The sequence below is a fragment of the Anolis sagrei genome, chromosome 3 (assembly GCF_037176765.1).
Source record: "Anolis sagrei isolate rAnoSag1 chromosome 3, rAnoSag1.mat, whole genome shotgun sequence".
Taxonomy (NCBI): domain Eukaryota; kingdom Metazoa; phylum Chordata; class Lepidosauria; order Squamata; family Dactyloidae; genus Anolis; species Anolis sagrei.
This window is the reverse complement of record NC_090023.1, coordinates 196,000,504-196,027,450: the sequence shown is the minus strand read 5'-3', so window position 1 is coordinate 196,027,450 and position 26,947 is coordinate 196,000,504.

Here is a 26,947-nt window from a genome sequence, read left to right as displayed (position 1 = left end):
TAAATTAAGGTAATGACATTTTCTCAGTTGTGGTAGATGAGAGGTTGAACATCTGTATGCATTTGGTGTGTCTTATCTGTGACAGTACCAGATGTGTCAGAGTTCTCTCTGCCAGGAAGGACTTTCCAGCATTTGTGCAGAAGTCATTCTTTCATTCAATGTTCTGCAAAGCATTAAATCCATAAGACTGAGGCTGAAACTAGAATGTAAAGGCAGATTAGAAAGGTTCTTCCTGGATAAAGGAAACTGCAGCTGGAAGCTAGCCAATTACCGTAGGTTTCTGCTTAGCCCTTCACAATTTACACTAGGACTTATTCTGCCTTATGTATCATGGAAGATGACAGTCTTGTGATGGATTTGAAATCTGATCCATGAAATACTATTCGCAGTAACTATTTCATTTTTTCAGTGCTTTAAGCATCTATTGTGAATTAGAAATTTAATTTTAAAAGCTCCAAGCATTATAAAACAGAATTCAACATAATCAGAGAGATTGGGACTAATTTGTATAGTCCATATTTAGTTAAAATGGGCATAGCTGACTGATCCTCCCAGAGAGCAGTGCCAGGTCAAAGGCAGTGTGAAATGAATTGCCAAACCAGAACATTCAACAATAGCTTTTAGAAGATATTCTTGTTTTTCCATTTTTTGGACAACAAATAATGTTACAGGTGGCTAGCACACACAAAAATAAACAACCTTGGAACAACCTGTCTGAAATTGAGTTGTGTTAATTCTCTTTTTAGGAGCTCCTGTTTCTCAAAATGTTGGGTGGGTTTTTCCCCAAAATTATAATTATTGTCAGTTTCCCAATGCAAATCATCATCATTTTTAGTTTTAGTTTCCCAATGTAAATCAACAGATGCGTCTGGCAGGGACGAGAGACAGGGCCTTCTCAGCGGTGGCCCTTCGACTGTGGAGCTAGAGATATAAGATCAGCTCCCTCCCTCCCAACTTTTTGAAAAAAGGTGAAAACCTGGCTTTTTGAGCAGGTCTTCCCAAATATGGCATAGCTAAACAGAATTATGGAACTACTTGATAACGCAATGGAATAACAATTTGACATGGAGACGCTCACGATAATGTTTTAAGGCTTCGTACGGTTTTAATATTTTTTTATATCATATGCTATTGTTTTTAACAGAATTTATTGATTGTTTTTACTTGTTATAATTGTTAAGGCATTGAATTGTTGCCAATTTGTGAACTGCTCTGAATCGCCTCTGGTAAGTAAATAAATAAGGAGTGGTGTTCTAAATTCCTAAGGATGCATCTACACCAGGCATGGGCAAACTTTGGCCCTCCAGGTGTTTTGGATTTAAACTCCCACAATTCCTAACAGCCGGTAGGAGTTGAAGTCCAAAACACATTGCATAAGTGTCAAATTAATGCAATTTGACACTTACTTTGCTTACTTAAGCGATTCCTCATTGTCCAAGTAGGATTGTCTTCCAATATCAGTGTATTGGCAGTGGGTCCGTAGGTGACTGTGGAGCCCTATTCTTGACCCACATGTTCTCCTGCAGTGAGAGCATTGGTTTCTAGGTGGAAGGCGGTCCCAATCAGGGTTGGCTTGATGAGCCTTCCTCTTGGCCCAATTCTCTCTTTCGCCCTCCATTCATGCCTCTTCAAATTCTACAGCACTGCTGGTCACAGCTGATCTCCAGCTGGAGCTCTCAAGGGCCAGGGCTTCCCAGTTCTCAGTGTCTATGCCAGATTTTTAAAGGTTGGCTTTGAGCCCATCTTTAAATCTCTTTTCCTGCCCACCCACATTCCGTTTTCTGTTCTTGAGTTTGGAGTAGAGCAACTACTTTGGGAGACGGTGGTTGGGCATCTGGATAACATGGCCGGTCCAGTGGAGTTGATGGCGAGGACCGTCGCTTCAATGCTCGTGGTCTATGCTTCCTCCAGCACGCTGACATTTGTCCGCTTGTCTTCCCAAGAGATTTGCAGGATTTTCCGGAGGCAACGCTGATGGAATCGTTTTAGGAATTGCATGTGATGTCTGTAGACGGTCCACGTCTTGCACATGTATAGAAAGGTTGGGAGGACAGTGGCTTTATAAACAAGCACCTTGGCATCTCTACGAATGTCCCAGTCCTCAAACACTCTGTACTTCATTCGGAAAAAATTGGCAAGTACTTGTCATGGTTCAATACCTTGGAATCATGGGAGTTTGGTGAAGCACCAGCTCTCTTTGGCAATGAAGACTACAATAGAAGCATATCTGACTTACCTACTTATTTGAGGAAGGAAGGAAGCATGCATATTGGAAGAAAGGAGGCACATTATTTTGCCTGCTGTGTCAGAGTGTGTCTTCCACCATTATCAAAGGGAAAGGAGCTACACAGTGAAAAATTAAAATATGAAATAACACTGAAGCTTATTTTAATGAGTCAAGTGCAGCATAAGGTTTGCTTGCTTTGCAGGATGTAAAATTATATTCAGAAACAGCAGTGAAGCAAAATGAACATGGACTCACACAGTTAACTGCCTGCCCTTCATGTTTAGGTGTGTACTAGCTAAAAAACTATGAGAAAATTACTAGTTACAGCAGTTATTACATAAAGTTTGTGACATGCAGTTACAATTTAAGCATCACACACTAAATAATACTGAGAGAATCAAGTGAGGAGGCCCATGTCTGTTAAAGACTTCCATTACATCAGTTTCCTAGCAACCTGTCATAACCCTTTTGATTTTTCTCTCTCCAGAAACAGTGTTAGGAAAGTAAATTTCCTTTCTTCCTATGGAAAACTTCTACTTAAAGCTTCTTGGAAATATAATATCTCTGGGCTAGCATGTTTGCCATGTCCAAGCACATGTTGAAGCTGTTGTTTCTTTCGAAATGCACCCATGGTACCAACACACAAGAACGTTCTTATTCAGAAATTCACTTCCAACAAAGAAGAAATCCACTATTGCAGTCAGTGGGTTGTTGTGAGGACATCCCAGTTCAGCTCCGAGCACTCTAGCATCTCTACAAGGCAAGATTAGAAAGTAGTTGTAACTGTGAACCCAAATGCTCCTGCATCTGAGCTTATCCCTGAGTGTTCTGCTGCATATCAATGCAGCACAAGACTACTGCAAAACTGTCTCACTTGCAAAACCCAGAATGCTAATTTAGCTACCGCAGTAGAATCAGTATTTACTACACAGCAGAGCATACTGCGTATAGAGCTGTGCTTGTTATCCTGCCCTGGTATCTGTCTATCAGTTCAGAATGTGAAAAATACCCCGAAAAACAATTTCTAGTATCTAGTACTTTGGGGAAATTAGTATTCTGTAGTGCCTGGCACCAGATCGTGCCTGATCTTGGAAGCTAAGCAGGGTCAGCTTTGGTTCTTACTTGGAGCCTGCCAACAAATACCAGGTGCTGTAGGCTATATTTCAAAGGAAGGAACTGGCAAAACTCAGCTCTGAATATTCCTTGCCTAAGAAAACCCTATAAAATTAATGTGGTTTACAGGTGACACATACACAGAGACACACACACATAGAGTGTGTGTGGCAGTCAGTTATAAGACCCAAAAATATAAATAAAAGACATTTCATTCCTTAATGAAGTAATTTTACAAGTACGAGGGTTGAATGAAAAGTAATGCCTCCACCTTCATAACTCCTCAACAGATGGCAGTACTGGTATGTGGCAGGTACTGGCTTGTTCAGTAGACTCTCCTCTACAGTTCCATTTTGGTGGGAAGCCTTAGCATTGAATGGTTGTGTTGTTAAAGTATGAAGTATGGAACCCTGTGCAGATGGTCGGTCAATGCAACTTAAGCAATGTGCAGTCATTGAATTCTTGACAGCAGAAGGTGTTACCCCAAAGGAGATTCATTAGAGAATGCAAGTTGTTTATGGTGATTGTGCAGAAGTGAGTACTGTGCATCGTTGGCAAGTAAGTTTAAAGATGTTGAGGTGGGAACATCGGACTTGTGTGACAAACAAAGAGTGGGACGTCCTGTGACAGCAACCAGCAAGTTTCACAAATAAAAGGTTGAGAGATTGATTCAGCACAATTGTCATATCACTTGGAGAGAAATTTTAAGCATAATCAGCATTTCACAAGAACATGTGGGTCACATTATTGCTTTGCTTGGCTATTGGAAGATCTGTGCACCATAGGTTGCGAAAACAAAGTGTCAACTTCTTTGGTGACGGCTTCAGAAAACTTGTTCATTATTAGCAGAAATGTATCCAACTGTCTGGTGATTATGTGGAAAAGTGAATAGTGCTAGTTAAAGAGCACATTCTAAGGATTGTTTCTGCGTTTGATTTGTTAAAATATTCCCAGCCAAACCCAAGTAACGAAGGTGGAGGCATTACTTTTCATTCGACCCTCGTATTTTTCTAAAGATTCTCCACTGTTTATTATGACTGCACGGAATATTAGATTTTACAAGTCCTGCAGATTTGAGCATCTACAAGTCAAGGAAGCATAGGTCTTTCCATTTTTTTGAAGCTTGTACATTAGAGATTGTGTTCCATTTGCAATTATTCCTAAGTCAGAACTGTTTTGTTTTGTTTTGTTTCTCATTACATCTCAGCATTATCACAGTCAAGATCCTTCCAAAACATACAAGCAAACAAAACTAGGTTAACTGTGCAGGACAAATTGCAAATGGCTCTTTCCTTGGTCTGCCAAGGTCTGTATGATAAGAGATAAGGTTACAATGGACTGCTAGTGTCAAAAAGTATTCTTATTTTCTGCTTGAGAGAGCCCCAAACAGAATCCTAAATCCTGGAACAGGTGTGCTAGAAATACATGAACTATTTACTTATTTTTGTTTGATTATTTATAAAAATAGTTATCCTGCCCTTTTTATCAGAGGATCCTAGGGTGGCAAATAGGTTACATGATATAAATAATAGAAATAATTCTATAATAAGATCAATAAATAATTTAAACAATATACAGTTATATGAAACAATCCATACATGCACAAGAGCCTGGTCAATGTCCTCCACAAACAGAATACTGCCGACCACCTAAGTGAATGCTTTCATACAGGGACAATATCATCCTAGATTTTATGTTTTTTTCTCCTCCACAGACATCTCAGTGTTTCTTACTCTCTCTCCATTGGTTTATAATTTGCATGATCCAGCCCACTGTCTCTTCCATAACTCTTTCCTATTCAGGAATGGATCAGCAGCTGAACATACTGGAGCGGGTTGGGGGACTGAACTGACTCAGTATGATGGAAGTTGTAGTTCACCCTGCATCAAGACAGAACATTTGGATCTAGATCAAATGTGGCACACAGAACCCCGATGATCAATAGAAAATACTGGGGGGGGGGGGGGAGGGGGAATGACCTTGATTTATAGGAGTTGTAGTTCACCTACATCCAGAGAGCACTGTGAACCCAATTGACGATGGATCTGGACCACACTTGACATGCATACCCAATATGCCCAAATTTGAATACTGGAGGAGTTTGGGAGAGATTTACCTTGATATTTGGGAGCTGTAATTCACCTAGATCCAAAGAAATTGTGACCCGCACTGACAATGTACCTGGATCAAACACAGAACCACCATAACCAACTGAACCTACTGAAAGGTTTTGAGAGGACTGACCCACCATGGTGGAAGTTATAGTTCATCCTGCTGCCAGAGGCACACTGAACCGCACCGATGATGCATCTAGGGCAAACTTGCCACACATGCCCAACATAACCAACTTTAAGTACTGATGGAGTTTGATGGGGTTAACTTGGCATGATGTGAGTTGTAGTTCACCCACAACCTTATGGATTTTCTTAATGAGACCATTCATAAAATTAAAAAAAAACGATTTTTTCAAATAACTCAGGCAACACTGGGTACCCAAACTAATACACGTACACAGTGGAATTACTAGGGTTGGTGTCACGCAGGGTGGTAGTTCAGGGTATCACCCCATATCAGACTATACCCCAATATTCTAGTTAAAATACCAGAAAATTTGACAAAATCAGCAACTAAAAATAAACTCTAGGCGCAATTAAATGAACAGCACATGGTTGTAACACATACTGCTGAAGCCACATGAGTCAAAGCATCATTGTAATTTGGCCACATCATGAGAAGACAGGAAACCTTAGAGAAGACAATGATGTTGGGGATAATGGAAGGAAAAAGGAAGAGGGGACGACCAAGTACAAGATGGATGGATGATATCCTTGAAGTGACTGACTTGACTCTGAAGGAGCTGGGGGTGGTGACAGCCAACAGCTGGCGTGAGCTGGTCCATGAGGTCACAAAGAGTTGGAAGCGACTGAATGAATAAACAACAACAATTGGGTAATAATACTAGCTGTTTAGAAAGTTAAAAAGGAAATTAGCATGGAGTTTTAGCCTTGCAGTTAAGTTGCAATACATGTAACCTGGGCTTATAGGACTGTCTTTTGAGGTTATATCTAACTACAAGACTATTTTTTTTAAAAAATATTCTAAAACACTGCACAAAACAATTGTAATCAGTAATTTTGTGTCATCATCTTCTGATGGTGTCACTTAATGCAACCTTCACCCATTACAACCTTCTAGTAAGGCCAATGAATATACCAACAGAGATGCACTTTTTCAAATTCTTCCAAGCCATTTAGGTCTTTGAATGTCATCCCCAACATCTTGAATTCAGAATGGAAACAAATTGTCAGCCAGTGGAGCTCCCTTAAGACCAATGTTATATGATATAGGCTGACCTGTTAGTCTGTGGCTAGCCTATATCATCTGGATTACAATATACCAGACATAGAATGAAGGGAAAGTCAAATTAATCATGCTTGGCAGCAGGGGAAGTCTGTGGATGAACAATAAGTTCAGACATTCAAGAAAATTCCATTACAGCACCACATGAGGCATTATTTCATCCAAACTTCTCACCAATGAATTCAAAGTATGACCTATAAATTGCCACCCATCTGCTTCTTTGAAAAAAGACAGAAAAATGAGATGACGTCAATATTAACAGAATTCATTTTGAAGGTTAAATCCCCACTGATCAAAACCATACCACTTTACATTGGAGAAGCCAAAATCCTTCCGTCCCATGACTCACCAGTGACCGACAAACATTTTCATTTCTCATGGACAGTAGTAATAAAGAGGAAAGAGTGAGAAATTTACCAGTCTCCCACAGTGAGCATCCATCTAAATTATTTTCTCCTACCTTGGAGATAGGGAAAGGGACATGTGTATGAACATGGTGATATTGCAGAGAAATGGCTTTTGAAGTCCTTTTGCATGTCTTAAAGTCTCTCAGTGATGGTTTGTGTATTTTAATGATAACAGTTATTTGTGCAAAAAGCCTGTTTCAGGATAATTGAATCATTGCATTAAGCTAATGGATTATTTGCCACAGCAACGAATGCATGAAGGGAACCTATAATCTAATAATGACAAAAACAGTAGTTACTTATTTTGTTGTATTAAAAAAAATGATTTCATCTTAGAGATTTTCAGTCCCTGCTATATTAATTATCTGCTAGGGAATTTGTTACTTCCTACCATTCAGTCACTTTTCTAGGCATGTTGCCTCACCCTGAATGTATTCCAAATAAAACACCCAGCAAAATTATTGTAAGTCTTGAGTTAAACTAAGGCCCTTTCCACATAGCTGAATAAAATTCCACATTATCTGCTTTGAACTGGAATATATGTCTGTGTGGACTCAGATAACCCAATTCAAAGCAGATATTGTGGGGTTTTCTGACTTGATATTCTGGGATATAGGGCTGTGTGGAAGGGCCCTAAGATGGGTTAGATCTGCTACTGAGAAGAAGTTGGGGCATGCCTACGGCTGATCTTAGCATTTTGGAAAGAAGGTGAAGTTGTCAATATCAGCTCAAGCACCGCTGGGTAAATTTTGTTAGAATTGCATGCCTGTATATACTAATTACTTATTTACGTATGCTGACTTCCTGCTTTTTTGCTTGTTCTATAAGCTCTCTCTTCTTGCCTGCAGCCATCTCCTTTCTCTCCTCTCCATTAAACCTTGAATTTGATTATGAACAAATAGTGTAAGTAAAGATAATTTTACACATATTACAATTACAATAATGACTAGACTTGTTTCTTTTTCTAAAGGACATTAGGTGTGAGTGGAGAAGAAGAGAGCTGAGTTTTGTTCAGCTTTTACTTTGCCACTTTGTCTACTATGCTTGAAAGATCAACTCTCTTACACATTTGCCATCAAATTATGCACAATGTGGAATATGTGTATATAAGAGCTGCAGTGGCGCAGTGGGGTTAAACCCTTGTGCTCATAGAATCATAGAGTTGGAAGAGAGCTTGTGGGCCATCCAGTCCAACCTCCTGCCAAGAAGCAGGAAAATCACATTCAAAGCACTCCTGACAGATGCTGTTGAACTGCTGACCTGAAGGTTGGTAATTTGAATCCGTGAGACGGAGGGAGCTCCCATCTGTCAGCTCCAGCTCCTCCCAACCTGTAACAATAACAACAACAACAACAACAACAACAACAACAACAACAACAGCTTTATTTTGTACCCTGCCTCCATCTCCCCAAAGGGACCTGGGACAGCTTACAGAGGGACAAGCCCAAGGATTACAAATAAAACACACACAGTAAAACAATCAATAACAACAAATAATTTAAAAAACCATTAAAATCAATTAACATCATAAAAACAATACCCCGGCTGGCCAATTTGAAACAGGGCTCAGGCTCAGAGTAAGTGCAATGATTCCTTGGGAGAGCCAAGGGAAAGTGCAGTAGTCAGAGGGCTGGGTTGCCAGGATAGTGCCCTTGGTCATTAAAGTGTCATAAGTACAGGAAAGGGGCCAACTAAAGTACCAGAGCTGAGATAAGGTCTAAGCAGTTTGTAAACATGCAAATCTGAGTAGATAAATCGGTACTGCTTCAGCGGGAAAAGGCAAAGACACCTTTCCAAGCAATCTTGCTGATCACACAACCGGAAAGTGACAAAACAGACTCCTCAACTTGAAAATACAGAAAAGCACCTCCTCAGAGTCAAGAGATGAACACCACCTCCAGAAGCCAGAAATGAAAGGAGAAGCCTTTGTTTGTGTCTCTGTGTCTCATTGTATATGATTGTAAAAGGCATTGCATGTTTGCCTATGTATGTGAATGCTGTAATCTGCTCAGAGTCCCCTAGGGGAGAAGGGTGGAATATAAATAAAGTGTATTATTATTATTATTATTGTCTGTCTGGTAATAGACCTGTGTTCTTTTTCTGTACATCTATAGCTCTAGCATTCTCCACAGACCATAAAGTTTGTATAAATAGCACCTAGAGGATTTTGCTCTGATGATTACCAAAACACATAGCACACGATATGCTTATATAACTAGACCTTTTCTACTGCAATTTACCTAAACTGAACTGAATGTCAACCTAGCATTTCTTTTATGGATGGAATTTAAGAGGCAGGCCTTTTCCAAAAGCACAGTCATATCTGACTCCTAGTAATGTCTCTAGGAAAGCCTTTTCTTGTGCAATAGACATATTAGAATTTAGATGGCTGTCCATACAATAATCCACTCTTCATAATCCTCTTGCATTCCCCCACTGACTACCCCACAATTTTCCCCCTTACCTCAGTTGTCCTGTTACAGGCACAAAGAAAGAAAACTATATTTTGCCTTTTAATTGGTAGCACTAAGAGTCCGAAAGCATCTATGCCTAGTATTCACATATAACAATAAACTGTGGTTTACTAAACATAGTTCACTGCTTAAGCTGTGAGTCATGAAATGGACAGGAGATGAAACAACTCTACTTTCTCATTTTTGGTTTGTTAGAGCTTGTGTTACTCCATTTCCTTTTGTCAAGCTCTTATTTAAGATGTGAGTTTGAACATCATGGCAAGCTATAGCTTCAATATGATAGCAACAACAAAGGTTCATATTATGGTATATGTATGGTTAGCAAGCCATGGGGTTGTTGTTATTAGTAATTTGCTGACACATGACAAGGAGACAACTTTAAATAAACAACCAATGGCTTGTTACAGGCAAGTTTATGGCAGAACACTGATTTGTTGTGTATGGGTGAACAGATAAACAAGTGACGTAGCCAAACGATCTCTGATCTCAAGATCTTGAACCACAAACACTTGATGGCATAGTGGTTGTTCCAAGATGCTCATCTCTCCATCTGTTTCACCTTATAGATATACTTCATGCTGGAATGTCACCTTGCTTAACTGTATTTCCATCAAGAAATCTGGGTTCCTTCGTCTTCCTGCACAGGCTGTGCTACGTTCATGCGTTGTTGGCGTGTGCAAAGGCAAACTCTGAGAGCTAATGTAGCTTTTAGCTGGAGATGATAAACAAGTAATCCTGGATTACACTGAGGCATTGGTATCCACTGAGGTTGGGTTTCAGGACTACTTGTGAATATCAAAATCAGTGGATGACCAAGTCCTATTGTTCATAATGGTAGCACACAACCCTTTTATAAAATGACAAGATCAAGACTTTGTTTTTGGATTTAAAAACATATTTTTAGCTATAGATGGTTGAATCTGTGGGTGCAGAATCTATGAGTACAGGAGGCTGTCTTTATTTATGGCTGACTCAAAGGTGATAGAGACTCCTGGTGTCCTCTCATTTATTATTATGTTTTACCCTCTTGGACTTAGTAATAGTGTGTCACACTTCCAGTTTTAGTTGAATCATTTGAACTCTTATCTTTTCTGATGGAGCATTCACAACAGGATTTTTGGCATCTTGGGACTGTAATTTCTGCATTTTTGAATTATAAATTATTAAAAGCTTTCAGCATAAGTTTTAAAACTAAGCCTTAAAATTAACAGGAAAATCCTGAAAAATAGCTGTTTGCTTTTGCCTATCTACTATTTAAAGATTTATATCAACACAACAATGCTTATACCCATTCTTTCCTAAGTTCTATGTTTATATTTCAAGCAATTTGTATTAATCAGGCACAGCTCCTTAAATTTCTTCATTTGATATTTCATAAGTTTTACAACCATAAAAGTGTATATCAATCGAATCTGTTATTTTCAAGCATATCTCAAATGGCCTTAGGGCCATATTAAACTTCAATTAGTATTCCTTGCCAAAGAAAACCCTATAAAATTCATGGGATCGCCATAAATTTGACAGGCAACTTGAAGGCACACACACATTCTGCATCTGATGGATGAACTATACAGAGATGAAATTAAAAATTTAAAAGGTCTACACTCCATTTTAAATATGTTCCATCTAGTGAAAGTAATACAATTACCTCAATGTTAGTTTTAAGATTTTTTTTTTTAAATTTAAAGGCCAAGCAGTATTTTTTTCATTGGCATGGAACCTACAGATGGGATGTGAAAATATGCTTTCTGACTCCTTCTATGAATAGTGGATGGAAACAGATAATTGTTATTTGTCCTATTCTCCAGAGAGCAAGTGACCTAGGAACCATGTGTTTTGAGTGCAAGAGTTGACAGGTAGTTAATTCAGTCCAGGACAGTCATAGGTTATCCAACAAGATGAAGGTCAAACAAGAGAGTGGCCACCAGCCAGGCCAGGAGTCATGATAGCAAATCAGCAGTCCAGATAAGTGAACACAACAAGGAATTAAACAAAATAGTTAATCACAAGTCCAGAATCAGGAAAAATACAAATGCTGAAGATTACTGCCATTCACCAGGAAAGGATGGTTGCAAGCAACAAAGGCACTGAAGACATTAGCAGATTTATGGACAGCTTGATAAGGGTCTTCTACTTAACAACTACTGGGATTGACATGATTTTTCCATATAGCCATGTTGCTCACTATAGGGTGGTGGTGTGTCATCAACTTAGTCAGCATCTGCCACCTATCGCTTGAGATGAGGTCCTCCACTACCTCAGCCCCCAGCTCCCCAGACTCAGAGACCATTGGCACCAGAAGTTATATGTTCTTGGATATTCAATTCTTTCATGTCTGAGTTGTCTGACTCCAGAGAGTGGGTTATGACACTACTTGCTGAAGTGCAAAGTAGCAGTGGCACTAAGGGGTGAAAGTCTAGCTATTGGTAGTTAAGGATTATGTATATTCCCATATCATCAAATTCCTTCTGTCCTGCTGACAGACCTTCATGTGACATAGCTGTACTGCAGATGGATTTTCTTTGAAAGCTCATTCAGTTATTCCATACAGGGCAACTAGATATGTGACTCAGCCAGTTAGTTTTTTTCTACTTTTACAGTAGCAATGGAGGCTCGAAATTTTACATCTCCCATAGGAAGGTACATATATTACTTCACAAGCCAAGGTAGAGCTACTGGGGCAGGAGGCAAAATGGGCGAATTGCCTCATTATATAAGAATTCCCCCCCCCCTTCTAAATGAAGTGTTCCTTCAGTTCCCAAATTATTAGCCATGCAGAGAGTAAGATGTGGAGAGTAATCTGCACAACTCTTACACTTGCTGTGTCCACATTTCCTTGTAATTTTGACTGTCACATTTCTTTAGATGCCTAACCTTTTTCTGAATGCTTAACTGAAGTTTTAAATTGCTACAATGCCAAATATGTGATCAGTGAAGAAAACAATAATGCAGGGGGATATGTATTTGTAGTACAATGCCTTCACTTTGACTTTCTCCAAAGCTACAGTCCTACCTGCAAGCATTGGCAGCTAGTGACTTCTATGCCATCAGGATAGTGAACTGCCTGGTTTAACCTAGATTGACTTTTTAAGGGACTGTACTCCAATGTCAAAATAGTTTCAGCACCTTGGATAGCTCTTTTAAACCTCAGATCAAATCCTAAACCAAATCTCTAGCACACCAGGTACCAGCACTTGGAAATATTAAATTTTTCCACTGTAACGGCCAGGGACCCTTAGCCAGTATGGTGACCATAGGGACAAGGAGATTCTGGTAGCTGTACTTCAAAGGAGGAGTTTTCCAAACCGGGACAGAAACAACTCATCTCTGTTTAAAAATAAAAAATAAGGAAGCACTTATCCATTGTCAGATCCCTTTTTCAGCACTCCATCTAATGTGCAAATCTATATGGTCATGTACACTATGGCTGCTGTGAGTTCGGTACAAAATGTCACTCTGGATTGTAGCATAAGAAGAAATGTAACTCTTTTTCCTTTCACTGAAAATATGTTGATAGATCCTATTGTCCAAATTAATTTGATGAATAGATTTGATATCCCTGCCTTTCACCTGACCCAAGGAATCTTACAAAAAAGTAAACAAAATAGAGCTAACAGATTTTAAAAATAAACAAAGTTGTTAAAACCACAAAGTGTCAAAGGCCTGTCTGAATGGAAACTGAAAGGGAGCAGAAAGCCATCCACATTTCTTGTGTGAGGAAGTTCCACATCCTGGGAGAAGCCCTCACCAAACAAGTCTGTGAGAATGGAGGGACTGAGAAAAAGCCTCCCCTAAGGAGCTTAAGATTTAGGCAGCCTGGGATATATAGTACAATCTTTCAAATTCTTTGGATCCCACACTAAGCATTATATGCCTCTAAAATTATGACCACATTAGATGAGCCGTTTAATATTACAGGGCAGGGTGTTTATTTACCAAGCTCTGGAAGGCTGCACCAACTTGTTTCATTAAATTCCAGATCTTCAAAGTACCATGCCTCCCACACGAGCAACTGAACATTTGTGACCCAAATACAGGGTGTTTTTGGCAACAGTTATTCATCTGATGCCTTCATTTGATGCTACTAGAGTATCACTTTCCTATGGTAACTCAGTGGATTTCAGTGGCTGCATGAAGATTGGAAAATCTCCAGAGTTGTAGTCCAATGTCCAAGCCACAACACAGTGGTAGGTTTCCAAAAGCAAGGTCACATTGCCATTAGGATCTTTAGGGGAAGGAGTTTCCTGACTGTTTAGGGACTCCCCTCAAAAACGTTATGGGAAGCATGTTTTCACGGATCTTGAAAAAGAAAGAAGCATTTTCTCAGCTCAGAAAAACACAAACCACCACAAGCACAACACTCCTTAATGGCAGGAAGATCAAGCCTGCCAGGAGAAATCCTGCCACAATAATGGTTATGGCTATAAATCTGTCTAGGCTGTATCCCAGTTGCCATCAAACTCCGGTTAAAGAGGGAGAAAATCTGTTCCTTCTTTCTCTGTAACACAGACACTTGAAATGGTCACCTAGGACACATTCATAGTCATTAAAGAAGCACTGAAGTCATGTCTCCTGGCTCCATGTGGGCAAAATTATAGGTGTTAGACCATTTCACAATCGTCTGATGAACAAAACAGTATTTGCTTCTTTGTGACCCGTGTTACCTGTGCTACACCTAAAAATTGTATTCTTTAGTAAATGTACTAGACCATTGACATTCATTCAATGCATTGATTTTGTCATCTGAAAGTAACTATGGTTTTTTTTAAAAAAAGGTAAAGGTTGTCCCCTGACATTAAGTCCAGTCATGTCTGACTCTGGGGTGTGGTGCTCATCTCAATTTCTAAGCCGAAGAGCTGGTGTTGTCCATAGACACCTCCAAGGTCATGTGGCTGGCATGACTGCATGGAGCACCATTTAGTATAAGCTAAAAGTAGAGAAGGGACTTTACAAAGAAGATTGCAGATTTAGAGTTGATTGCAAATTAAATCTTGAAATATGTAGAGTTGCACAGATTACTGCAGATGCTGATTGCAGCCAGGAAATCAGAAGATGTTTACTGCTTGGGAGGAGAGCAATGACCAATCTCAATAAAATAGTAAAATGGCAATGAAGATCCACATAGTTAAAGCAATGGTATTCCCATAGTAACCTATGGATGTGAAAGCTGGATCATAAGGAAGGCTGAGCGAAGGAAGATAGATGCTTTTGAACTGTGGTGCTGAAGGAAAATTATGAGAGTGCCCTGGACCGCGAGAAGATCCAATCAGTCCATACTTCAGGAAATAAAGCCCAACTGCTCATTGGAGGGAAGGATATTAGAGGCAAAGATAAAGGACTTTGGCCACATCATGAGAAGACAGGAAAGCTTAAAGAAGACAATGATGCTTGGGAAAATGGAAGGAAAAAGGAAGAGGGGGCGACCAAGGGCAAGATAGATGGATGGAATCCTTGAAGTGACTGGCTTGACTCTGAATGAGCTGGGGATGGTGACAGCTGACAGGGAGCTCTGGCATGGGCTGGTCCATGAGGTCACAAAGAGTCAGAAGCAACAGAACAAAACAACAACAACAACAAATATGTAGAGCAAATTTAGTCTACTATAAGTCTGATGGCAAATTACTGTATCCTAACTTCTTGGGCAAATCATATAGGTAATAGCCATCTTGGCACTTGGGAATGAGAAGGAAATGCAAGGAACATGCAAGTGCAAAATGATGATTCCCAGAAGGGTAATCTTAGAGACTTTGAAGAATAATATTGCATATGTAAGAAGGTCCAGATTAGGTCAACAGTAATTTGAGTGGTTACTAGCAAGTTTCCAATTATTGCAGAACTGGGACCAATAACTGGCTTCTGATTTACAAGGCAACATATTTAAATATTGATTTACAATTGGGTGCATTAAATAATTCATAAGGTCATCCAATTAGGAAGCTGTCTGTTTAAGCCTGGACTCTTTTTGCTCTCTTTACCTTCTGACTCACCCTTGAAAATGAGAAGTCAGTGAATTTGTGGCATTCCTAGCCTTGGACTTGTGCTTATATAATCAGTTATCATGGGATAAGCTTCAGTGGATAATAGAGAGTGAGAAATTCTCACTTTGGAACGATTTGTTAGTGTTCTTGATAGTTTATAATAACTATTCCATTCCAGTAAGACTGTGCCCAAACAAGTTACAAAGGAATTGGCTGAATCATCAGAATGGGGTTTAGGGATAGGATTACATCAGTAGGTTATTATATGTTGTAGAACACCCTTCCCTGCAGTAATGCTTTTAAGGATAATTTATTCCAATATTTGTATTACTGGAGATTAAAATAAAATGAGATTAAATGGTGGCCCTCCAGATCTCAATACTCATCAGCTCCACCCAGCAAGACCAAGAATTATATATGATTATGTTTATACACCAACAACCACTGAAACACTATTGATTCTCCTAACCTTCTCCTGTCCTATACATATCCACTCAGAAGTGGATATACACATGAGTATATCCTCTCATATACATGCCCTATACATATTGCGGTGGTGCAATGAGTTAAACCCTTGTGCTGCTGAACTGCTGACCTGAAAGTTGACTGAGTTGCTGACCTGAAGGTCGGCAGTTCGATCTGTGAGACAGAGTGAGTTCCCGTCTGCCAGCTCCAGCTCTGGCCAACAGAGCAGTTCAAAAACATGCAAATGTGAGTAGATAAATAGGTACCTCTTCAGTGGAAAAAGGCAAAGAGATGCTTCATGCAATCTTGCCGGCCACACAACCAGGAAGGTGGCAACGCAGGCTTCTCAGCTTGAAAATGAGAAAGCACCTCCCCAGAACCGGAAATGAGCATCACCTCCAGAAGCCGGAAATGAAAGGAGAAGCCTCTGCCTTTGTTTGTGTTTGTATGCCTCATTGTATGTAATTGTAAAAGGCATTGAATGTTGCCTATGTATGTAAAATGCTGTAATCTGCTCTGAGTCCCCATGAGAAGAAGAGTGGAATATAAAATGTATTATTATTATTACTTCCAGGTAATAAAGTGGCAATGCCACACACACACACACACACACACATCTGGAATTAAATCTCAATGAGGTCAATAGACGGGGTTTATATTTTCCCAGGAATTTTACTAAAAATAATACAAATTGAGCATGCTTTCTTGTTGTTCAGTATTCTTTGTTTAATGAAAAAATTGTTAAAAACATTGAAGAAGTCTATAAGGTTTAGGTGTTCTGAAATCTCCAAATCCTAAAATCTAAAATACTTCTGGTCCTGTTTTTGGGGGTTTTTTTTAAATAAGGGATACTAAGCCTATAACACCTTTCTATATAATACAATGTTTAATATTGATCATATTCTACTTGACAAAAATAACAAAAACTATTGGTTAAATTTAGCTTTACATATACAGTAATCAAATTAGCTTGACTTACATAGTAATAAATTGTAACTATTTAAAATATTTCAAGAGATCACACAAAAGAAAAGGTTGGATCAAATTAAGAAAGTTCTCACTGAATTAAAACCAGAAAGCATACTTTCAAATTGGAGAAAAGATATTAGTAAATAACTACTCTGTTTTATTAGCATACCTCAGAGAAAGAAAAGAAACACATTTAATGTCAACAAAACCTTCGTTAAATAAGATCAGTTAAGAAGTTCAGCTTTTGTTGGCAGTCCAATAAATCTGCCAGAACAACTTCTGTAATGCTTTTCCGGGAAATGTTTCATATCTTTCAATCAGCCATTCTTCAAAGAATTGTGGCATGTACAAGAACAGCCAGAATACATTTTTTAGCAAGCAGTTTTTTCTTGTCTACTTGGTGCAACATCCAATTTAAATATCTTTCATTATAACAGGCAATATTATTTGTGCACCTGACATAAACATCCAGGAGCCAGTAAGATAGTCAGTAAGCAAAACCATAAACTTCTAGTTTTAGTTCAGAAAGCGAATGTGGCTGTTTGATATCAGTTTAATACAAATATAAAGGAAAGGAATATAAATCCAATCCATATGTTTATACCCTCCACAAACTTAATAATTTGAAGAACTATATTTCATCAGTATAGGTAATATTTCTACTAATGAAGATCACGATTATTCCATTATTGCCATTGTGGACATCTAATCTAAGCTTCTACCATGTCAGAATATACATTCTGCTCTCCACATTTGCAGTTTCAGTTTTGTGGATCTGATTATTTGCAGATTTGATGAAAATGTTCTCTATAGTTTTCTAGGTCCTTCGGCACAACTCTCAGGTCAATTTCCTCTAGGTCAGTGGTTCTCAACCTGTGGATCCCCATATATTTTGGCCTACAACTCCCAGAAATCCCAGCCAGTTTACTAGTTGTTAGGATTTCTGGGAGTTGAAGGCCAGAACATCTGGGGACCCACAGGTTGAGAACCATTGCTCTAGATGGTTGCCATAAAGGTTACACACTGGAGGACCTAGAAATTCCTAGAAACATTTCTCTTAGGAAAAAAAATAGTGATTGCATTTTCTCCACTCTTGCATAGGCCTGCCACTCGTAACCCTCCAAAATGTAGAGAGCTGAGTGTACAACTAAAGCATTTTCAAAAGGTGGTCATTTAGTCCCTGCTTAAAGAATTCCAAAGAGGGAAACTTCATATCAGTGTAACCCAATAAGTCTATATATGATAATTTCCTGGTGTATTGTTTCAAAGGCTGTATCGACACATATCAAGCATGCTTTTGGAATAGGTTGTTTGGAGATATTACGGAACTCAATCATGGATAGGAGATATGGTACCATTCAGATGACAATTCTCATAAGAAGGTGCTACCTTGAATACTGCTGGACTAAATTATTCACTGGATGCTTTTCAAGCTTATAATTTGGCAATTCTGTATAGTCACTATTTTTTAAATGCTTCTGATAAGGAGCTGAGCATGTCTCATAGTTGGCAAGATAACAATAAATGGCATAATCGTGCTCAACAAATAATAGTGTTTTGCTATGCGATTAAGCAGATTTGACCGTTAAAACAATCGGCTGGCACAGAAAAATAGATTTTTAGATTTGAAAGGTGAGTGGAGAAATGTAATTAATTTGCAAGACTTGGTTAGAAGCAGATTTTGATATGAGATGAATATCTATAATTTAAAATGGTAATGAAATGCACTGGATATATTTTATTACTGTTAATGATTCCATTCTCTTCTGAGCTACCAAATCCTCTTCTCTACTGCATGTGCTGTGGCTAATGAAAAATACTTCTTGAAATAATATGGCATAATAATGGGCTTTTCAAATTTTAATTCCAACCTGTTGTAATAGTTTCAAGAATGCATCATTGTCCTTTATGAAAACAACAAGAATACTCCATTGGTACAAAACTCAGGAAATTGGGGCACTCTGTCACCTGAAAAATGTTAGCAACTATGAAATTATTGACAACCTCATCAGATGAGGGCAAAGAAATGTTTTTTCCCTACTTCTATGTGCTGCCAGCATGGAGTCCACCAGAATCCATAACATGATGCAGGGCTATTTCTGGTGGGACTCCATGGGGCTCCATGCAGGCTGTGTACAAAAAAGCAAAGGAGCCGAAGAGGAAGCAGAGGACAGTGGTGAAATGTTGTGGGAAGGGGCAGCAGGGACCTTGGCAGTAAGGGATACAGCCAGATGGTTCTTTATGTTGCCCCAGGACTTCCCCCGCTTTACAAAGGGCCATCTTATGAGATCCCTAGTCTGTATACAAAGCAAATAGTCATGTTACTGCTACCACTTCCCTGTTTTTCAGTAATGTTTAGGCAGTAGACAGAAAGCAACAGGGGAGACATTATAAAAATCCAATAATCCATAATTGTTCAGTAAGCCAACACCACACTGTGGAAATGGCACTTGTGTTGGCATAGTGAACAAATTATTACTGTACTTACTCATCTTTCAGAAAGAGAGGACCTTTCAATGGTATCACTCTCAGGTGGGGAGGGTGCAAACCATGTGCTGTGAGATGAGAATGTCCTCAAGAGAGAATAAGGCAAGACTTGAAAATATTCTGAAAATATTTTAAAAGATTGTATTGTTGAAGGCCTTTATGGATGGAATTACTGGGGTGTTGTGTGGTTTCCAGGCTGGAAACCACAGCAGTATTTTCTCCTAACCTTTCATTTCACCTGCATCTGTAGCTGGTATCTTCAGATAATTATTTTCAAAATATTATTCTGTAATAATAATAATAATAATAATAATAATAATAATAAGGCAGTCAACCAACATTGATGGAAGTCAATAGTAGTAAACTGCTTCAAGTGCAAAAAACAAAGAGGGAATACCGTAAAAATACAATGCAGAGCAGAAGAGAAAACTGGCAAAAGAAGGCTCTCCATGGACAGTTCCAGGGAAAAATTGAGAGCAAAATAGACAAAGAAAAAACATAGATGTGGCTCAAAAATGTAAGCTCAGACGGAGGGCCTGATTCTGGCAGCCCAAGAACAAGCCATTAGAACAAATGCCATCAAAGCCAAAACTGAAAAGTTGACAACAAATCCCAAGTATACACTCTGCAAGGAAGCAGATGAAACAATAGATCACATCCTCAGCTGTTGCAAGAAGATCGCACAGACAGACTATAAGCAGAGGCATAACACTGCTGCTCAGGCGATTCATTGGAACTTGTGCCACAAATACCATCTGCCTATTTCAAAGAACTGATGGGATCACAAGCCTGAAAAAGAAACAGAAAATGAGCATATCAAACTACTCTGGGACTTCCGAATTCAGACTGACAGAGTTTTTGTGCACAATACTTCTGACCTCATGATCGTGTTAAAAAACCAAGTATGGATTGTCGATGTTGCAATCCCAGACAACAACAGGATTTAAGAGAAACAACTGGAAAAGCTGGCACAATACGAGGATTTAAAGATCGGACTGCAAAGACTCTAGCATAAGCCAGTCAAGGTGGTCCTAGTGGTGATTGGCACACTGGGTGCAGGGCCTAAAGACCTTGGCCTGCACTTAAACACAATTGCCGCTGACAAAATTACCATCTGCTAGCTGCAAAAGACCACCCTACTGGGGTCTGCACGCATTATTTGCCGATACGTCACACAGTCCTAGACACTTGGGAAGTGTCCGATGTGTGATCCAATACAACAACCAGCATAGTGATCTTGTTTGCTGTGTACTAATCTTGCTGTGTTTCAAATAGTAATACTTTATTTGTATACCCCCTATCTCCCCAGAGGGACTCAGAGCGATTTCCAACATATAGGCAAACATTTAATTGCCAGAAAGAAACCATGCAATCAATTATAACAAAATAGTATCAACAAAATAAACACATTCGATGATATAACGCCAGCTAATGAAACTTAACAAACAAATAACAACGACTGAAAACATCATAAAATACAACAAATTCTACTAAAACATACTGAAGATAAAAACATTAAAAACCCATTTCATTATAACTTATGTAAATTTCCTAAGCATTTTTAGAATGCCTCATTTTTCATTACATTCCTATATAATGGCTTACAAATATCACCTGACTGTCTATAATTTTTTTGCATGGGTTTTTAATATGTAATTACTCTTCGGGAGAAAATTGCCCTGTGTGGTGTGCTTTGTTCATTATGTTTTTAACTTCTGTATCTTTTCTCAAACAATTTTGCAAGCTTTTTAATTGTTCTTTAAAATGGTATTGTTTTAACTAATTTCAACTGTCAGCCACCCTGGATTCCACTTCAGGAGAAATGCAGTGTATTAAATATATATTTTACTGTTGTTATTACTATTGTCAACTTTAAATGTATCAGCAGGAATGTATTCCTTTTTTATTGAAAAACATCCTTGCAGTTAGATATAAATGTAATTTTATATGCCCGGCTTACATTTACCTATAAGGCTAAAACTCAATGCTAATATGCTTTTTCAACCTCTTAATGAGCTGTCGTTATTCCTCAATTACAAAGAGACTTTGAATCACTGCAGCACAAGTTGTTGTTTTTGTTGATGGTGGTGTTTTTTAAAATATAGTTGCTTATTTTGTCAAATTTTCTGGTATTCTAACTATATTCTTATGGTAATATCTGATACGGAGAGTGGTCAATGTGGGTAATAACATGAGTTATTTATTTATTTATCGTGTCAGGAGCGAACGGAGTTGCAATGTATTTAAAAACACAAAGAAAGTTTTAAAACTTGGCATTATGCTAAATGTCATTTGACCAGTAGCTGGCCACTTGGAGTGCCTCTGGTGTTGCTATAAGAAGGCCCTCAATTGTGCATGTGGCAGGCTCAGGTTGCATTGCAGTAGGTGGTCTTTTCCACACTTGCATGTCATGGACTCCACTTTGTGGCCCCATTTCTTAAGGTTGGCTCTTTGTCTCGTGATGCCAAAGCGCAGTCTGTTCAGTGCCTTCAAAGTTGCCCAGTCTTCTGTGTGCCCTGGAAGGAGTCTCTTATTTGGTATCAGCCATAGCTTGAGGTTCTGGGTTTTAGCCTGCCACTTTTGGACTATCACTTGCTGAGGTGTTCCTGTGAGTACCTCTGTAGATCTTAGAAAACTATTTCATGATTTAAGGCATTGGCATACTGGCTGATAACCAAACAGGCACTGGGCTGGAGATGTCACTGTCTTCGTCCTTTCATTGTTGGCTACTTCCCGGCAGATGTCAGGTGGTGCAATACTGTGTAATTTCTCTAGTGGTGTGGGGTGTAGACATCCTGTGATAACGCAACATGAGTTACCATACCGGATGATACCAATTGTAGGGTACATCTACACTGTAGAAGTAATGCAGCTCAAAACCATTTTAACTGCTATGGTTATAATTTTCCTTCTTTACTGGAGACTCACTAAACTACCACTCCTAGGATTCCAGTGCATTAAGTTAAAGTGGTGTTACACTGCATTAATTCTACAGTGTATTATATACCTAATGACACCTCTGAGAGCTTCTGATCAAACAAAGCTATGAAACAAAATCAATGAAACTGACTTTGCAGATTTTTTTTTCTAGCTAAACTCAAGCTTCTCTTCTTTGGTGTCTGAAAGCCCTATGAGGAGCGGCTTAAGGAGCTGGGCATGTTTAGCCTGAAGAAGAGAAGGCTAAGAGGGGATATGATAGCCATGTATAAATATGTGAGAGGAAGCCACAGGGAGGACGGAGAAAGCTTGTTTTCTGTTCCCTGGAGACTAGGACGTGGAACAATGGCTTCAAACTACAAGAGAGGAGATTCCATCTGAACATGAGGAAGAACTTCCTGACTGTGAGAGCCGTTCAGCAGTGGAACTCTCTGCCCCGGAGTGTGGTGGAGGCTCCTTCTTTGGAGGCTTTTAAGCAGAGGCTGGATGGCCATCTGTCAGGGGTGATTTGAATGCAATATTCCTGCTTCTTGGCAGGGAGTTGGACTGGATGGCCCATGAGGTCTCTTCCAACTCTTTGATTCTATGATTCTATGATTCTATGAAAGAATAAAATTTCAATGTTGAATTTATTTATTTATTTATTTATTTATTTATTTATTGAATTTATATACTGCTTTTCTCACCCCTTAACGGGACTCAAAGCAGTTCACAACATAGTCAATGGGAAAATTCAGTGCCTCACATATACAAACATCAACTATCAGATCAACTGCATACGACCATATATTAAAACCATTAATACTATAAAGCTGTGACAGCAGTTACAGACACAACATAAAACATATAGGCCTTGCAACAGTCCCGGGTGTCTTTCCGTATTTCAGTCATTAAATGAGCAAGATGTATTTGATTGTTCTATTGTCTACATTCTATTTTGGAAAAATTAGCTTTCACGGGGTCAGCAAACAAAGATTGATGCCTCTGGTTATCTATGCACTATAAATACCATCAGTTCTCCTTTAAAAAGAAAACAAATTTTCTATCTTTTAACAAGCCTATATGATGAATATGAAGTTTTTGATTATTGTATTTTCTCCTGTTTAACAAATTAATTGGAAACATTAAAACTCATTAATTAGATGGAATGTTTTCTTTGTTCATTTATCTTTGCTGTAGTGTGAAGTGCAAATACAGATGATGCATGTAACATTTCTTTTTCGTAACTATTTGTGTTACACTAAAAAAATAAAATAATGAATTAATATCTTATACAACCTAATTATGCTCAACTCCTCTTTATGGTAAGAAAGATAAACACACTATAAATTATTTTAAAATCACATCTCGTTTTTGATTAATTGCATGCTTCCTTTGTGTTTGGTTTACAAGACTCTCTAAAGAGCATGTGTGCACCAGATAAATGTTACATGAATGTTTATATGACATTGCTTTATAGTATCTTTCATACAATTACAGCATAAACATGAAGATGAATGGGTTGGATGGCACATTCACACAGACATCAAACGATAGCACCAGGAGTACATGTGTATCTGTGCTTGCAGTTGTCTGCGTACATATACAGCTGTGTTTCGGCCAATATGATTTTAACATTTTTCAGAGCAATCAACCCTCAAGTCTGTTTGAATTTGCACTTTGTGGGTTTAAATCAGTGTTTCTCCTAATGCCGTGACCCCAAAATACAGTTCATCATGTTGTGGTGACCCCCAAAATTATTTTTGTTGCTACTTCACAACTGTACTTTTGTTATTGTGAAGAATCGTAATGTAAATATGTGATATGCAGGATGTGTTTTCATTCACTAGATCAAATTTGGCACAAATACCCAATACACACGAATACTGGTGGGGTTGGGGGGGGGGTGGTATTTTGTCATTTGGGAATGTAGTTGCCTGGATTTATAGTTCACCTACAATCAAAGAGCATTCTGAACTCCACCAACAATGGAATTGAACCTTGACACAAAGAACTCCCACGACCAGCAGAAAATACTGGAACGGTTTGGTGGACAAGGACCTTGAATTTTGGAGTTGTAGCTCACCTACATCCAGAGAGCACTGTGGACTCAAACAATGATGGATCATGACCAAACTTGGCACGAATACTCAATATGCCCAAATGTAAACACTGGTGGAGTTTTGGGAAAATAGATCTTGACTTCTGGGAGTTGCAGTTTATTTATTTATTATTTATTTATTTCGGTTGCTTCTACCCCGCCCTTCTCACCCCGGGGGGGACTCAGGGCGGCTTACAAAAGCAAGGCACAATTCGATGCCTGCATTACATAACAGCAAAAGACAATAACAACAGTTAACAAACAGCAGTTTTAGCAGTAACAACTAACAAGAAACAATAATTATAAATGGCAAAAACAACCATAAAACCAATAAAAGCAATAAAATCAATACAAACCTAATTGATGGTCAGCGTTTCACAGACTCTTAGTTTAAGTTCCAATTTCCACAAATTGTCGGTCCTATCCATCTGGTTTCCATATCTAATTGTCAGGGTGCCCAATTGTCAGGGAGCTTTATAGTTCACCTACAATCGAAGACCATTCTGAAGCCCACCAACGATAGAATTGGGCCAAACTTCCCACACAGAACCCCCATGACCAACAGAAAATACTGTGTTTCCTGACACCCTCCTCACTACCCTCTCAAGGGTCCTGACCCCAGGTTTAGAAACACTGGTAATTCAATGCAACATTTTAAAAGACTAAATATGTGCAAGAAGCAAAGACAAAATAATATAGTAGCTGAACATTTTATTTAAAAAATCCTAAAACTGACATATAACTAAATAATATTTTTTATTCCTCCTGACTAGACTCTATGTTTATGGAATTGGGTGTACCAGCAAGCAATGGCTGCTAATTTAATTAGTAACCTGAAATATTTGGAATAATTTACTGAGGTTGTCAAAAGTGTACTGTAGTATTAAGTATGGTAAAGAGAGGACTAAAGACAGTGAGTTCTCATGAATGATATGAGCTACCTACCATGTTCAACAGAAGGCTGCAAGCTTTACAATGTGTTCTAGCCAAAAGTATGCCCCGCTGAGGGAGTTTATTCTCTGACTTATGTGAGATGAGAATGTTCTCAAGAGAGAATAGGGAAAGACCAAAAATACTCTCAGAATATTTTCAAAATATTATTCTGTAAAATTCCTAAGCATTTTTTTTTAGAATTTTCTTATTTTTCATTACAGTTCTATATAATGTTTTACAAACAATCTTTAGATTATAGTAGAATGTTATAGAGCTTTTTTTAAACATTCCCTTAGTGCACATTTGTCCTCCATTCTTTTCCTGACAAATTTCCCCTTCTCCATCATTCTCCAGTTGCGGCTATCTTTAGCCTCTCCTTTTTTTTAACATTCCAGGAAATGGTTAAGGTTTTGAGAAAGGTATGTACATTTGGTCAATTATGAGAATTTATCAGCAACAAATGTTCTCATTAATGGGCTGTTAAAACCCTCAGTTTAATCGTACAAGAATACAATTGTAGCCATCATTGATCTACTTTGGTTTTCATGGTCTCCAAAGAGCTGTATCTTGGAAGCCTGTGAGCAGGATATTAGTATTGTATAGCCTATTGTAAACTGTATGTCTTTTTATTTATTTATTTATTTATTTATTTACAGTATTTATTTTCCACCCTTCTCACCCCGCAGGGGACTCAGGGCGGATTACAATGTACGTATACATGGCAAACATTCAATGCCATGGACACACAACATATATAGACAGACACTCAGAGGCTATTTAACATTCCAGCTTCTGGCCACCAGGGGAGCTGTTGCTTCACCGTGCATTTGTGACATTGATGAATTATTTCTTCATTCTTTGCATACTTCCTAGAGATTTTTATGGCCTCATCAATCAGTTGAATTAGTATCCCCACATAAGTGGTACCTAAATTTCCAACTTGACAGATGCAACTGTCTTTAGGGCTGCAAAGGTCGACAACAAGCTACACAATTTTGGTCGGAAGCTCACTCCAACCCGGGCTGGCTTCGAACTCGTGACCTTTCGGTCAGTAGTGATCTTAAACCTGACTCCCTCTAATACTAATACTAATACTAATAATTACTTCCTCTAATAATGTGGCCTGCATACCTAGTAGTCATGATGCTCATGGCTTTGTCTAATCCGCCTTGCAAACCAATCCAAATTTGTGGTCATCTTAACACCTTTGGGTTGCAAATTCCATAATCCTAACTGAGTAAGATTCCTGTCCTGTGTCCCCTAGGACTTCATCACATTGAGATGCACAACATTCTGATTGACCAACCTCATAGGGCAATCCCAGCCCTGTGCCCCACTTCCCTGGCAATGATGCTTCCCCATCACATGTGAAGAAGCAGCACCATGTGGCCTCCTCCCATGCTAGCCCTGCTGTTCCTAATGAAAGATGGGGTGGCTCCTGTGTTGCTGGCACAGTGTCCTAGGACACTTTCACCCTTGTTGAGCCACAGAGCCCCACCAGAAGAAAGCCTGCATCA